Source organism: Crotalus tigris, unplaced genomic scaffold, assembly GCF_016545835.1.
Source record: "Crotalus tigris isolate CLP2741 ecotype Arizona unplaced genomic scaffold, ASM1654583v1 scf7180000017628.32516253702:7417878, whole genome shotgun sequence".
Lineage (NCBI taxonomy): Eukaryota > Metazoa > Chordata > Lepidosauria > Squamata > Viperidae > Crotalus > Crotalus tigris.
This window is the reverse complement of record NW_024096523.1, coordinates 3,788,652-3,805,200: the sequence shown is the minus strand read 5'-3', so window position 1 is coordinate 3,805,200 and position 16,549 is coordinate 3,788,652. Positions and strand designations below refer to the sequence as shown.

General features: G+C 44.5%; 1 protein-coding gene across 2 annotated transcripts in view; it reads left to right on the top strand.

Annotated features, from left to right (window-relative positions):
• The first annotated feature begins 5,413 nt into the window (after positions 1-5,413).
• Positions 5,414-16,549, top strand: part of WASF2 (WASP family member 2) — a 54,429-nt gene continuing 43,293 nt past the window's right edge. Inside the window, exon 1 of one of the 2 annotated variants that reach the window (XM_039334256.1) lies at positions 5,414-5,561. The gene's annotated coding sequence lies outside the window, so the exon portion shown is untranslated. Of the gene's footprint in view, positions 5,562-5,726; positions 5,875-16,549 lie in introns of those variants that run through there. The other variant, XM_039334257.1, reaches the window with a different exon arrangement.

Genomic DNA, 16,549 nt, shown 5'->3' with positions numbered 1-16,549 from the left:
GCATCCCCACGATCACACGATCAAAATTTGGGTGCTTGGCAACCATCATCTATTTATGATGGTTCCAGCTTTCTGGGATCATGTGTTCACCATTTGCAACCTTCCCAGCCAAATTCCAACAAGTAAAGTCAATGAAGGAAGCTGGATTCTTTTAATGGTTGCATTTTCTTGTACCAACTACTATGATTCAGTCAATACCAATGGCAAAAAAAGTTTTAATATTGGGCATAAGTCACTTAATCATCGCCTTGCTTATGATGGAAATTCTGGTCCCAAGGATTACATATATCAGCGGTTCTCAACCTGTGGGTCGGGACCCCATTTGGAGTCGAACAACCATTTCGCAGGGGTCCCCAAACAATGCAGTCCGCCATTTTTTTCCCCCTTTCCTTAGCTGTGCTACTCCCTCTTATTCTATTGGCTTTCGAAAGCCAATAGAATAGACTCTCTTGAATAGAGTCTAATTCTATTGGCTTTCAAAAGCCAATAGGAATTGTCCAGGCTGTCTCTGCCCTGCTGAGCCTGCCAAAAGCCCCAGTCTGCAAACGGTGCTGCAAGTTGTCTGCAGCTAAGACGAGGTTTCTGGACGTTTCCACCCTTCCCTGCTGAGCAACTACTAAATGTAAGTAAAAGAGGGCCAGGGGTGGGAGGTGGGAGGCCGGTGGGTGCAGGGAGGGTTGCTGGCGCACGTGGGACCCAGCGGGTGGCTTAACTCCCTTGGGCTGGGCCAGCTGGTAGCCCAGCCGGTGGTCACCCTTCGCCCTCGCTGCCGCGTGCCATGGCTGCCCAAGAGCACCTGGGCCTGCCTGCCACCGCACCAAACGTGCAGTGGCCAAGGTAAGGCTAGCAGGGCAGCGGCAGGCACAGGGAGGGTTGCTGGTGTGCGTGGGGTCCGACCGGTGCCTTACCTCCCATGGGCTGGGCCAGCTGGTGGCCCAGCCGGTGGTCGGCCTGCGCCATCGCTGCTGCTTGCCACCTACGCCTCGGCCAGCGCAGGGGGCACTCCCGGGGCAAGGCGGTTGCTGGGCGACGGCCCGCGTGCAGCCGCAGGAGAGGCGGAGCGTGCACGCCTCCTCCTGCCCCGCCCTCAGGGAAATACAGGTAGTCCTCGACTTATGACCACATGGTTGGGGTCGCGGCATTAGGAAGGTTGAGAACCACTGACCTATATAGAACCAGAAGAAGGAATTTTTTATAAATTCTTGAGGGAATTTTGGTGTCATAAAATTATAGATTGGAAGGCACCATTAGGATGATCTTATCCAGGGGTCTTCAAACTTGGCTCTTTTATGACTTGTGGACTTCAGCATGCCTGGCTAAGGAATTCTGGGAGTTGAAGTCCACAAGTCATAAAAGGGCCAAGTTTGAAGACCTCTGATTTTATCAACCCTCTACAATATGCAGGAAAACCAAGTAAGCCATCCACATGTCCTGGCTGTCCAGCCCCTTTCTAAGATTCTCCAGAGAGGGAGAAACGGGCCTAGACAGCATTGTATAGACTCAGCTTAGTATCTGGCAAAACTTCTGAACTGAAGGCTGTCCTTATACTTAAAAAAAAATATTATGCAACCAATCGTTATACCCAATCTTTCTGATCCTAGTTTCTATGACGGCAAAGAATAATTGTGGACATCTTCACTGCCTTCACTGAATTATTGCTCTGGTAGTAGATTAAGCTGCCTGATAAATAAAACTTGATATGGATGCCATAAACTCATAAATGTGAGTTTAATGTCTATGTGGAGGTCTTGCATCTTGCCATACCATCACGGCACGGCCTCTGTCTCTGCTCTTGTTTCTCCTTTCTGGCTTTCTCAGGGAGGGCAGCTGGGAGCGTGTGCCACTCCTTTCTGCATTTTGAAGATTAAGTAGGTTCTCCAGCAAGTAAACTGCTTCCATGTTGTTGCCAAAAAAATTGTATGGATGCATCTATGAAGTCCAGCAGGGTCACACAGCTTAGAAATGGGAAGGCCTGGAAAAATTGGGAATTTTCCATTTTTTCCCCATCTCTACAACACTCAATTTTATCTATGTGAACTCCTCATTTATTTATTTTTTACCCCTGTCCAGAATTAGGGAGAGGGTATTTTACACAGTGCGAGCAGGGTATTGCTGGAAAAGCAGGACTTGGGGGCAACACTTATTCCCTTAACTTTATAGCTGAGGATCCTTTTAGATAATTCTTCATTTCCTGTATCCAGTTCTCCAATTAATTGGCTGCTCTCATCAAAAACCCAACCTTCCCAAAAGGTTTTTTCAAAGCTATTTCAGGTGACTGCAAACCTGAGGAGGTAAAGATGAACAAATTCAAGCAAAGGGCAGATGGAGCTTTGCTAATCTCATGCCCAAATGCTGGACATGTGCAATTGCAAGTCTTGGAATGGACATTCTTGGCATTGGATGGTAAAAACTGTCAAATTACAAAAACAATATCCTGAAACATGAATGTGCGTAAGGGATGAATGTAGAGGGGCTTGCTAGGGTGTAGAATACATCACAGGGGTTTTTAATCTCTGCTGAAGTTGATTCAAGCATCTACACCTGCAGTTTGTCTCTTGCAAACACCTGGATTCCAGCTCTTCCTCTCCACATGCATCCTAATTTGGAAGAGAACGGAGAAATTGGCATGATAAATACTGCCTAAAGAATTCAACCTTCAAATCGAAAGCTATGCCATGGCAACTCTGCAGAGTACAATACAGTAGTCCTTGACTTACAACCACAGTTGAGCCCAAAATTTCTGTGGTTGAGACAGTTGTTAAGTGAGTTCCCCCCCCCATTTTATGGCTTCCCCATTGACTGTGCTTGTCAGAAGGTCGCAAAGAGTAATCATGTGACTCTGAGACACTGTAACTGTCATAATTATGAGCCAGTTACCAAGCATCTAAATCAGTGTTTCTCAACCTTGACAATTTTAAGGCATGTGGACTTCAACTCCCAGAATTCCACAGCCAGCAATGCTGGCTGTGGAATTCTGGGAGTTGAAGTCCACATGCCTTAAAATTGTCAAGGTTGAGAAACACTGATCTAAATTTTGATCATGTGTCCCTGGGGAATGCTGCAAAGGTCGTGTGAAAAATGGTGATAAATCACTTTTTCAGTGCCATTGTAACTTTGAACGTTCACTATATAAATGGTTGTAAATCAAGGATTACATTCATAGGGTTAGATAAGGACCTGGGAGATCCAAAAGCAGATCTCCTGGCTAACTGGGGAGGTTCTTCTTTCTCTCAGTCCAGCCTTCCTCACAGGATTGTTGTGTGCATAATATGAGAAACCGCCCTCCCCAATACAGGTAGTCCTTGACTTACAACCATTTAGCTAGTGACCGTTTGAAGTTACAACAGCACTGAAAAAGAGTGACTTACAACTGGTCCTTGCACTTACAACTGTCACATCTCTGCAGTCTCAGGATCAAAATTTGAGCACTTGGCAGCAAAAAGACACCCATTGGGGAAACTGGACTTGCTTAACAACTGCATGATTCACTTAACAACCACAGTGATTTGCTTAACAAAAGCTGTAAAGATGGTTGTAAAATCGGTTTTGACTCAACTTACAACTGTTGACTTATGACAGAATTGTGGTCGTTAAATTGAGACTACCTGTATATGTCATTTTCTCAGCCTGATATGGAAAGAGATATACATGTGCTTTAAAGGCAAAAAGGTGCTTCAAAAAGCTCACGGGAAGGCACAAATGTCTCTGGCCTGCAACTTCTTAACCAAACTCTTCTTTTCCTGGGATCACATTGCAACTGCAGAAGGTGGTTATGCAATCCCAGGGGAAAATACAACTGCAGAAGGCTGTTGGTGTCCCTGTGTACTCTTAAAACACCTATTTTATCCTATTGATGTATTCTCATTGTCCTTTTTAGTTTTTTTTATTGTTCTATAATTTTACTTTTGTTTCCACTTTTTTTGGGTGAGATAGGCAGCAAATAAATTTAACAATAAATTTGTCCAGCTGCAGTTTGCTGTTTTCCATTCGTTTCCATTTTTCCCTTCCAAACACTTAACTAACCAGGTCCAAGTTTCAAATTCAAACAAGCTACAATAGTAGCACATACATCCAGTTTCTCATTCTAGATCACAGACCAGGCTTTGATCTTAGAAGGGAGAAAAAACGTTGGATCATGTACCAGATTCCACATCTTGCTTCCCCTTCCTTCTCTTAAAGGAAAGGAATACCTGAGAAGGGTGTGGGGCAGGAGTCCGGTAGGGCAGGAAGAGATTTGGCTCTCAAGAATCCAAACCCACCCAGCCCTGCAAAAGCCAGAAATGGCCGAGGGATACTAGTCTAAATACTTTTATGTTCCCTGCCCAGGATGTAGAAATTGCCTCTGGCAAGTCTGTGGGACCTGCTTTGCCTAAACAGGTTTTTGATTAACCAAGCCAACCTCCCATCTGGCAGCTGCGGGGTTTTTGTTTTGTGTGTGTGTGTGTGTGTGTATGTATGTATGCATGCATGCATGTATGTACGTATGTATAGCTTAAGTCAGTTCATTTGATTAGGTATTTTTTTCTCTCTAACCAAACTGAGAAAATAAATTAACGTTCGTAAATACAGGTAGAAAGGTGGGATGGCAAAAAGGAACGAAGTTTGCAATTTTTTCTTAAAGTAACACCACCCAACCTGCGGCACCGCCTCAATCCGAGTTAAGACTATAACTCCTCGAACTCCAAGCCGGTGTTAGACCGGCATTCTGGGAATTCTGGGAGTCGTAGTTCGAACACGGGGAGAGCATTAACTTAGAGGCTGGCTGCTTCCCCGCAACGAGCTGTCTCAGTCAGAAATTGTACAGAGAAAAGGAGGTGGTGGTGTGGAAGATCTTGAAACTCACGTAGCGGAACAGCGCCCAGTGACCATACTGCTGCGTGAAAAAGCCTGACCCCCCAATCCCCCCCCCACCGCTTCTCCCTTCCTATCTGTTTTCTCATTCTGGAACTCCCCAAACTTTCCAGTATTGCAGTAATACCTCCCAAACGCCAGAGGACTCACCCTTTTTTCAACTTCAGGATCATAGAGCAAACCGGCCTAGCGAAGCAGAATAAAGGAAGATAGAGCAAACGAAACAGGACTTTGAGAACCTAATAAATTTCTGAGAAGACAGGGCGCCAGTAATGCCTTCTTTTTCTCTTTTAGTGACAACATCCGACGATCCCTTTTTTTCGAAGCTTATTGTCACCCCTGTCCGAAACTGTTATCCCCACACGAATCCCCCTGCTAGTCTCAGAATATGGTACGGCCCATATTGTTTACGTTTTTTCTTTTTTTAAAAAAAGGTTTCGTAGGGTGTGGTCGTTGAAAGAAAAAAGGAAGTTGGCTGACTACGCAAATCGCGTAGGGTAATATTTGACAGGCAGAGAAACTCAGCCAATCCAGTGAGAGCGGGAAGACGCACGAGAGCCAATGAGGAAATGGACCGGTGGAATAGGTGGAACTACGATCTGTGAGGTGAAGCTGAGGGGGAAAGCTGTGGAATGGCGGACGGTTGGTACGGTTCGCTTCGGTGGTGAAGAGCTGAGTGGAAGCACGTCGAAGAAGGCGGCCGTAGGCGGGTAAGCCTTGCTCCGTGACAGGGAGGGGATGTTGAGAAGAAAAGGACCAGGGGTCACCTTAAAGAGGTGTGGGGAAAGGTAAAATGGAAAGGTGATCTACATCGTAGTGGGAGTGGCGCCATTGGGGGTGACGTCGAGGAGGCGGCGGGGGCGAGGGGCGTGGCCTATGCGGGTGGTGCCCAGACAGGTGAGGGGCGTGGTTTGTCCTACGAATGGCGCCTGGTAGTGGAGTGGGACAATACAAACTTCGGGACCGCGGCTTCTGCTTCCTGCTGGTTCACCGAGATCCTCCAAGTGCACAATAATGGCTGAAGTAAGTAAATGGGGTCACGGTAAGAATTCCGGAGTCCCGTGCCCGAGAATTTGTGGTCAAGGCGAGAACTAATATCAGGAGCCGTCCCCACTAGAGCTTCCTCCTGGTTATTTGTCCCTCTTCTTCCTCCCCGAGTTATTTTTATAGGGAGGGGTGGGGAGAGAACTTTTAAAAATGTTTTAAACTTGTCTTATTTGAACGTTTTGTTACTTTTAAAAATTACAACTCAAAGTCAGAAATGGGATTGGGTTGGATTAAAGGTGAAGGTTCCTACCGCCTCATTTTTGAGGGCTATGAAACCTGCAAGTTTGTTCTGTGACGTATTTGTTAGGATTCATGGGACCCAAGACTCTGCTATTCTCACTGCACCATACAAAGACAATTAATAATCTGACTGTTTTCCATGTTCATGTTAGACAGGAAATCTGAGAACTACACGTCTAACCTATCTATTCAGGAATAGCGTTACCTAGTTTTCTGGTTTGGTCCATATGTATACTGGTCCTATTCTCTGTTGGTAATCAGTTTGCTGTTTATACAGGTATTGTGTAAAGAATCACAGTAGATGTGTACTTTTTACTGTGCAAAAGAATCTTACTAAAGGCAGTGGAGTGACTTTTCAAAAGAGCAAGATATTGTGTTGGTCTAAAATGGCTTTTAGATAACCTGATTGTGTGGTTATTGGGAATACAGGTAGTCCTTGACTTTCAACAGTTTGTTTAGTGACCATTCAAAGTTACAGTGGCATTGAAAAATGTGACTTATGACTGTTTTTTCACAGTTATGACCTTTGCATTATCCCCATGATCAGGTGATCAAAATTCAGATGCTTGGCAACTGGTTCATATTTGGAACCCTTGCTGTGATTACCTTCTGATGAAGTCATTGGGGAAGCCAGATTCACTTAACCAGGTTATTAACATCAATTGCAGTGATTCACTTAACAACTTTGGCAAGAAAAGTCATAAAGTGGGGCAAAACACGCTTAAATGTCTCATTTAACAACAGAAATTTTGGACTCAATTGTGGTAAGTCAAGGACTACCTGTATTGATAAATTTACCCTGCAATAAGTTTTTTTTGTAAATTGCTTTATTAAATGTATATTCTGCCCAGTTCTCAATAACTATGCTCCCGCTGTCTTTCACTCTTGATAAGGAAGTGAAGCCAGTAGTGTAAAACCAGGAAGTTTGATATTTTACACAGTGTAGGCATTTGCTTCTTTAGAAGACAATCCAGTCAAACTATATATAATGTATGTAGTATCTGGAGGGGAAGAATCTGTTCATCCCAGATTACTTTGAATTTTTACTGTGAATCATTTTGGTATATGGTGGTTGTAGTGTGTTTGAAAATGATTGGCTGTAAGAGGGTTCTGTCAGTCTATAATACATGGACATTTGGGCTAGTGCTCTTTGTAACCTTCATCCCAAGGAAGATATGTAGATATTGTGAGGGAGGGAAACTGTATTCAGAACTCCTTGGGGAATGATGGGACATTAACATTATTAACATAAACAATTTAAGGAGTGTATCCTGTTGTAATTTAGAATTGTAATTTGCACATACTAAGTAAAAATTTCCCAGGATCATTTTCTAGAGCCTTTCATTTCTGTTTGGTATGTCATTGGAATGCCTTTATATGTGTCATAATTTGGGGATCTTTTAATATCACTTTGGTGAATAGCACAAAACAATAGTGTGTTTCTAAGCTAAATTGCTATTCTTTGAAAATGTAGTTGAAATGTATGCATTGTACTTTTCATAATATTCCTCTTAAGCAAAAATAGTTCATATTGGGATACTTTTAAATACGTAATCTGTTACAAAGAATGGGAAAAGGGTTTTTTTGTCTGACATTGCTTAGTTTTGTGGGTAGGATGGCAGGGAAGGACATGGGAACATTGAGGCCAGAAGAAAATCAAAGCATTCTGGCATTTATCTTGGTAAAAAGAAAAGCATTGGAGTGATGTACTCAATGAAACTGAACAAAATAATAGAGGAACAAGAAAGCAATTCTGTGGCTTTAATGGGGTCTTGGAATACACTTCTTGCTGTGATTCATAGGCCAGGAAAATGCTGATGCAGGAAAGTCAAAATGAAATGAAGCAAGAAGGTGGAGTCTCTACAAACAGATATGATGACATAATCATGTACTAGTTGATTAAGGAACCTATGGGATTTAAGAATGTTTCTATTTAAAGTAGGAAATACTAATCATAGAGTAATTTTCCATTGAGAAAAGGAAATTGGTGTAATAAGTAATTAAAAAGAGAGGACTGTTTCCCTATAAAGTAGTTAAACACCCATGTTGACAGTAAATGGGAAAAAGCAGATCATAATATATTGGTTTTTTTAAATAATTTGTTGAATACAGTACTTTTGAACAAGATATAATGGTCTGTAAGCCATTAACAATGGTTTACAAATCACATGGGCTAGATTTATGCTTCATGATAAACCAAGACTCCAAATTATAGCTTAATATTTTGGATGGGAATGGGAGGTAAAGCTACTTCCACATCCCCACCCTTAATCCTCCCAACTTTTAAAATGGTCTAGAATCATATTGGAAAATTTATTTTGATCTATGTTATGGGAGATAAGTGGAAAAGTTTGCCTTCCAGAGACCTTCTGGTTTCATTTCATTTTAACCTTATAGTTAAACAGCCTCTTAAAGCACTTTAAAATGTCAGGAGGCCAAAATGGAGCCATTGGCTTTAGTGGTATTGGAATCTATCCAGTGTGTACTCAGGAAAAACTCATATTCTGGATTCTATTGATATAGGCTTAGTGGAATGACATAACATGAAATTGCTTCTATTGATGCTTTGCATCAAAATAAGCATCCTTTGATAAGAAAAGGAATGATATCTCTTAGATCAGGGGTGTCAAATTGGTGGCCCGTGGGCTGGATGCATCGGCCATGTCCACCCCAGCTCCGCAAAGGCAAAAACATTGTGATACATCATGATACATCACGTGACGCAATCAAGTTTTACATCTGTGACTTAGATATACGGATTATTTTATACCCTGGCTTATCCTAGAGGCACCGGTTAGGAAGATATTAAGGTGGTAGTTTGGAGAGTTACTTGGGTTGGGAATTCTCAAGGTATTTGGAGAAATAAGGTAGATACAGTTTACATTGTATCAAAAAAACCCTCATGTTGGAATTAAGTTGGCAGCAAAATTTAGGTGTGAGCTTAAATGGACTCCAGAAGATGATAGAGGACAGGAAGGCCTGGAGGAACGTTGTCCATGGGGTCGCGATGGGTCAGACACGACTTCGCAACTAACAACAACAATAGCAAGATATAGGTCTGTTTGTATATGCCTATGTATGTATACTTTTGGGATTGATATTCATGATTATAGTTGGAGAGTGATATGCATGATTTCTAGATGCTTCATACTTTTGTGCTTTTTTCATAGAAAATACAGTCATATACACTTTAATATAATTTCTTATATTAGTACTTTTGATGGGCCTATGCAAAAAGAAGATTGTTGGATCAATAAGAATAAAAGCCATTTGTCTGAAATGGTATAGGGTTTCCTGCCTGAGCAGGGGGTTGGACTAGATGATCTCCAAGGTCCCTTCCAACTTTATCATCATTATTATTAGAGTCAATTATTATTTTGTAAGTATAAAAATCAAATGGATAAAAATGGATTGTTGCCCTTTTTTGTGTTCCGACAATTTTCTCTCTTAGTTTTGCTATAAGGTAGCTATAAGAGGTTTAGAAAAATATCAACTCATACAAGAGTATTAAGATTTCATTAATACTGATTATCTAGAGAGAAGAAAAATAAGTTTTTGTTTGTTGGCTATAGGAATAATTTATATATTTTACATACACACACACACACACACACACACACACATATATATATGCATTATCAGTTATTGCCTTTTGTTAGACTCGTTTATCTTCATTCTTCTGCAATGGCTCCTAGATGATCGTTGAATTCCCTAGGAAAGATGTGAGAAAAAAAGTTGTTAAAATTGCTATAGATGTTCAATTACCACATTATGTATAATTATGTATAATGGGGTAGAGAATTTTGCAAATTGTGCTGATTCTCTTGGTTTTATGGAATATTGTACTTTATCCTTTCAATGACATTTCAGATTTGGGTTTAGAATCAAGTATCTTTGAATTTGTGAATTCATTGTGAAATTCAGGATTGATTGATCTCTTTCTGTAAAATGCTACTGATTTATGAGAAACGTCAGTGAGGAATTGTTGACAACTGTACTTTGAGACAGTTTTACTGTCAGAGCAAGTGCCTCATTGCCTCCTCTTGAATGTAATAGGAGGGCCAGTTTCTCATTAGCCTCAAGCTATAGTTGTGGTTCTAAGAATAGCCTGGCTTCCAACTGTGCCAAACCTTTTTCTCTCCATCTTTGGGGGGAAAGGCTGTAGCTTTCTGCTTAGATTGCAGTCTAGAGTGCATCAGTGACGTGACAGCAAAGTAATCCTTTGCTTTCTATCCCTACTCCAAATGTGAAGATGGAAAGAAAGATAGGTATCTTTACTTTGGTTGATAGCAGAATTGCAGAAGTAAATCTGTCCCGTTTTCTAGCTTTGGAGGGATAATGTGTACATGTAGTCCTCGAGTTACAACTGTAATTGAGCCTGGAAATTAGACTTATAAGTTGTGATAGTTGTAAAGTGGGTTACCATGTGACTGGATCAATTTTACAAACATTTTTGTGGCAGTTAAGGAACGTCATAGTTGTAAGAGAATCCATTTTTCTCTATTAGCTGTTTTTTGTTGGTAATCAGAAGTAAATGCCAATTTCTGGCTAAAACATTATAAATTGCAGTTGTTGTGACCACAAGATGTTGTAAATGGCTACAAATGTGGTTCAGTTGCTGAATGTAGTCATGTGATCATGGGGGAAGACAATGTTGGGACTTCAAAATTAGTTTTACGGGCTTCATCATAACTTCGAATTCATCATAACTTCGGACAGTCACTAAGTGACCAGTCATAAATTGAGGTCTACTGGGACTGTAATCAGTACAGAGTTTTTATCAGAAATATTGACATGGCTACTAAAAGCAGTCCCATTAAGATAAATGTATATAATTTTCTCAAATTAAATCAGCTATAAATTCTGGTTTGTTTAGCTGCTTGCTTAAAAAGGAAGTTTGGAGGTAGAACCTATGAATGCAGGTTGGTATATCCATCTTTTCTCCAGCATGATGACTGAAGAATCTACCAATGGGTTATTTCAGTCCTCCTGCCCAATCAGACTAAGTTGTCAAGTTGTCACGCCCCTCTTTGTCTGGGACCTCTCAGTTTCATCTTAGTCTTTCACCCATGAGGACGTGATAACTTGACTCTCTCTTCATTTGGATAGCAGGTCAGACTAGATCAGTGGTTCTCAACCTATTTAATGCCGCGACCCCCCAACCGGTCATAAGTCGAGGACTACTTAACCGGTCGTAAGTTGAGGACTACTCAACTGGTGCAGCACCATTTGCAGAATGGGACTTTTGGTGGGCTCAGCAGGGCAGAGACAGCCTGGACAATTCCTATTGGCTTTTGAAAGCCAATAGAATTAGACTCTATTCAAGAGAGTCTATTCTATTGGCTTTCAAAAGCCAATAGAATAAAAGGGAGTAGCACAGCTAAGGAAAAGGGGGGAAAAATGGCAGACTGCATTGTTTGGCGACCCCCGTGAAATGGTCGTTCAACCCCAAATGGGGTCCCGACCCACAGGTTGAGAACCACTGGACTAGATATTGATAAATCATTGGTGGATTCTTTTTGGAGAATAGGAGAATTATAGTTTTTGATTGTTCCTTTCTCTGGGAGGTCTGGCCCTTTTCCCTTTCCTTTAGGGGCAGAGTAGTAGTCCTCTCCATGTAAGGGGGGGTGGCTGCCTTTCCCCTAAACTTAGCAGTCCGCTGAGTTACTTCCCAATTAAGCTAAAAGATAGAAGTGGGGGGTGTTCCTTTCTTTCTCGCTTAATAAAGGAATTGAGTTCTTCTCACTTTTTGGGCAGCGGACGCATTCCATCTAGTAGCTGCCATTTTGAGGCCACGTGGCTTCTTCTCTGACAGGGCCCGGTCGGAGCTTCTTGTTAAGGGCCGCCATTTTGAGTCCGCTGGCCTACATTTCTTTTTTGAAACATTTTCGGGCTAATATCAAGATTTGTTTACCGCACGGAGTGTGCTGCTGGGGACGATCATTTTTGTCTTAAAACGCTTTTTTCCGGCTGCCGCTAAAAGAAACAAAGCCTCGTTTAGGAGCGCCAAACTGATGGCGCGATTTGCTTATTAGATACTTTGAAAATTGAATTAATTAGATTTTGCAATTTCTGGGTTCAGAACATTCAAAGCTTGGCATAGGAATTTGTTTCTTCTCCCTTCCCCCCACCTCTGGATTCAGGGTGTCCACCATTTTGTCAGCTACTATTCCCATAGGGAAACACCTAGGGCAGGCAAGGACGCCATTTTGTATTTGATTGCATACAATTTATTCACAGTTATAACTGATGTTTCTTTGACAACATATATCTTTAAACTACATTTGCAATTGAGCTTTAGTTTCAGGAGCTACTGTCCTACTTGGAGACATCAAATCAACAATTTGGTGGAATCATTGCTGAAGCGAAGGTCTATCAGGCCCTGCTCGCCATACTTTGCCTGAGTATCTGCCACTCTGCATCTAGTGGTTGCTTGCAAGATCCTGACCATTGCCACTATTGTGAGACACGTGTGATTTCATCACCATTTTGACTTTAGGCCTGGCATACGGATTGCCCTGTGCCTTGGTGACGAGTGCTTTGGAGCGCTCAGCGTGAGCCCAGGTTTGCCAGTGGGCCGGCTCACGCTTATCCACGTGCAGTCAGTCCCTCTACGGGAGGGCTCCTGACGTCTCTTGCAGAGTGAGTCAGTTCCAGAATCTCATCTGGGGTGCATCTCGATCGATATGGCAGAACCCACTGAGCCACAGCCTTTGGACACAGACAACATCTCCGTCCAAGCTGAGCTGGTTCCCGAAGTGTCTAAAGGTAAGGCCAAAGCCAAATCAAAATACGGCAGAAAGTCTAGCAAGCGATAGGCAGGCCGATCGAACACACAGAGCTCTGGAGAAGCAATTGGTTTCTGCTCCCGTACCAGAGACAACACACCAGTGTCTCCAACCAGTTGGTGCGCGTCCCTTGTCAGGTGTGTCTCTCGGCTGGTGGGCATCCTCGGCCATTCACAAGGGGATTCTATTCAAAGAGCCCAGTTGCATCAGTGTGACCACGGACACAAGTCTCTTTGGTTGGGGTGCTCACCTCCAAACCTGGATGGCTCAGGGTCAGTGGTCACAGACAGACCTGAGGCACAGCATAAATTGGTTGGAGCTCAGAGCGATCCACCTAGCGCTCAAACATTTCCACACAGTAGTCAGAGGGCAACATGTGCTGGTCCTGATGGACACCGTGGCTGCAAAAGCTCACGTGAACCGGCAAGGGGGCACCCGGTCCAAGTCTCTCATGATGCAGGCTCGAGCACTGGGCTCCTGGGCAGAGAGCAACCTGCTTTCCATCAGGGCAGAGCACATCTCGGGAGAGGCAAATCGGCAGGCAGACTTCCTCAGCAGGTCAGTAGTGGACCATTCGGAGTGGAAGTTACATCCGGATGTCTTCAGGGAGATCTTGGACAGATTTGGTCATCTGATCGTGGACCTGTTCGTCTCGCCGGGAACACCCAGCTGTCCAGATTTTTCTCTCGGTTCCCCTCGCAGGGAGCAGAGGGGGTGGATGCCCTACGCAGCCAATGGCTGCAAGGCCTTTTGTATGCCTTTCCCCCACTGCCCCTGTTGCCAGCAGTTATCAGGATGATCCTGAATTGGGAGTCTTATTCGTCAGGGGTGATCGATATGATTCAGGCTGCCAGGAGACCGGCCATACGTGGAAGAACTTCTGTCGTTGGTGCGACAAGAGTCACGTGAGTCTGTTACAGGTAACCATTCCCAGGGTGTTAGAATACTTACTGGAGGGTGTCAACAAGGGGTTGTTGCCCAACACTAGCGGCTCTTTCCACGGTACTTTCTTGGGACTCTTCAGAGTCTTTGACTCGACACCCTACCATCCAATCTTTCCTCAAGGGGGTCACCAATAATAGCCCCGCTGTGGTTCATAGGTATCCCTCTTGGGATCTACCCCAGGTTCTACAAGCACTAACCTCTTCTCCCTTTGAACCACTTAGAACACGTTCCTTGCGGTACCTGTCACTTAAGGTTTCCTTCCTGATAGCAATTACTTCTGCCAGACGCATATCGGAATTGGCTGCCTTATCGATCAGAAAGGACTGTGCACATTTCACGAGGACAGAGTGGTTCTTAGGTTAGATCCCTCATTTATTCCAAAAATAAACACAGTGTTCCATAGGGCACAAGAGGTTATTCTCCCAGACTTCTGTCCTCATGTTGCATGACTTGGAATGGCAATGGCACTCACTAGACATAAGGAGAGCCTTGCACTGTTATATCAAGCGCACAACACCTTTCCGTAAGTCAGAAGCCCTGTTTGTATCCTTTCAGCCTTCCTCAGTGGGCCAAAAGGTGTCAGCTTCCACCATAGGTAGGTGGGTCAGGACTTGTATCGCAGGCACGTATTTATTTATTTATTTATTTGTAAAATTTATATGCCGCCCAATCCCTAGGGACTCAGGGTGGCGTACAAAATTTAAACAACAAGTATAACAATTAAAAATGAATACATTCACACAGCATGTCCCAATCAAATCCCGGCTCCCCCGGGGACATCAACCTCAAGCCTGCTGGAACAGGAGAGTTTTAATAGCTTTCTTGAAGGCCGGCAAGGTGGGAGTAGTTTGAATCTCGGGGGGAAGTTGATTCCACCATGTCGGAGCCACCACAGAAAAGGCCCTTCCCTGAAGGCCCACCAACCGACATTGTCTGGCCGACGGGACCTGAAGGAGGCCCAATCTGTGGGACCTCACCGGTCTCTGGGAACTATGCGGCAGTATGCGGTCCTATAAGTAACCTGGTCCTAAGCCATGAAGGGCTTTAAAGGTGACAACCAACACCTTGAATTGCGTCCGGAGACCCACAGGAAGCCAGTGCAGCTCGCGGAGGATAGGTGACACATGGGTGTACCTTGGTGCACCCACAGTTGCTCTCGCGGCTGCATTCTGAACCAACTGCAGCCTCCGAACACTCTTCAAGGGTAGCCCTATGTAGAGCGCATTACAGTAGTCCAGTCTTTAGGTGACAAGGGCATGAGTAATCGTGAGTAGAGTCTCCCGGTCCAAATAAGGCCGCAACTGGTGCACCAGGCGAACCTGGGCAAAAGTCCCCCTGGCCACAGCCAATAGATGTTGTTCCAAATTTAGCTATGAGTCCAGGAGGACACTCAAGTTGCGTGCCTGCACTGAGGGAGGTAAATTCCCCCCCCCCCCAGGACTAATGATGGACCATCAGAATGACCCTTGGGGGGCAAGACCCAGAGCCACTCGGTCTTGTCAGGGTTGAGTCTAAGCCTGTTCACCCCCATCCAGACCCTCACATCTTCCAGGCACTGGCACATCACGTCGACTGCTTCACTGAAAGGACACGGGATGGAGATATATAATCGGGTATCATCCGCATACTGATGATACCTCACCCCGTGTCGCCAAATGATCTCACCCAGCAGTTTCATGTAGATGTTAAAAAGGGGGGACAGGACCGAGCCCTGAGGCACCCCATAATCGAGGCACCTAGGGGTCAATCTCTGTCCGCCCGCCAACATCAACTGCGACCTGTCAGAGAGGTAGGAGGAGAACCATCGCAATACAGTGCCGCCCACCCCCACCTTTCCGAGACGACGCAGAAGGATACCATGGCCGATGGTATCGAAAGCCGCTGAGAGGTCAAGAAGCACCAAGATAGAGGAATGACCCCTATCCCGGGTTCACCAGAGGTCATCGGTCAGTGCGACCAAAGCAGTCTCAGTGCTGTAGCCGGGCCTGAAGCCAGATTGAAAAGGGTCCAGATAATTCGTTTCATCCAAGGATCGCAAGAGTTGGGACGCCACCACCTTCTCTACAACCTTCCCCACAAAGGGGAGGTTGGAGACAGGACGAAAGTTCTTCAAAACAGCTGGGTCCAGGGAAGGCTTCTTGAGGAAAGGCCTCACCACCGCTTCCTTCAAAGGTTGCGGGAAAGACCCCTCCATCAAAGAGGTGTTTGTCCTGGAGCCAGCCTCGTGTCACCTCCCTACTGGCAGAAACCAGCCAGGAGGGGCACGGGTCCAATAAACACGTGGCGGCATTCATTGCCCTCACGGCCTTGTCCACTTCATCAGGGGTTACAGGCTCAAACTCGCTCCAGATAACATGACTAAGACCAGCCCCCGGCATCTCGGCTGGCACTGCCCAGTCGGAGTCCAGGTCCCTCTGAATCTGAGCGATTTTGTCCGAAAGAAACTGAACGAACTCCTCAGCTCTCCCCTGCAAGGGTTCCTCCGCCTCCTTCACTTTAAGAAGGGAGTGGGTCACCCTAAACAGGGCGGCCGGGTGAGATTCTGTGGACACAATAATGCGGAAACATCAGCTGAACATGCTTTGCCGCCCTTATCACCACTAAATAAGTCCTATGATAAGCTCTTAATAGTGATCGGTCAGATTCCGAGTTACTGGCCCTCCAACGTCGCTCTAGAC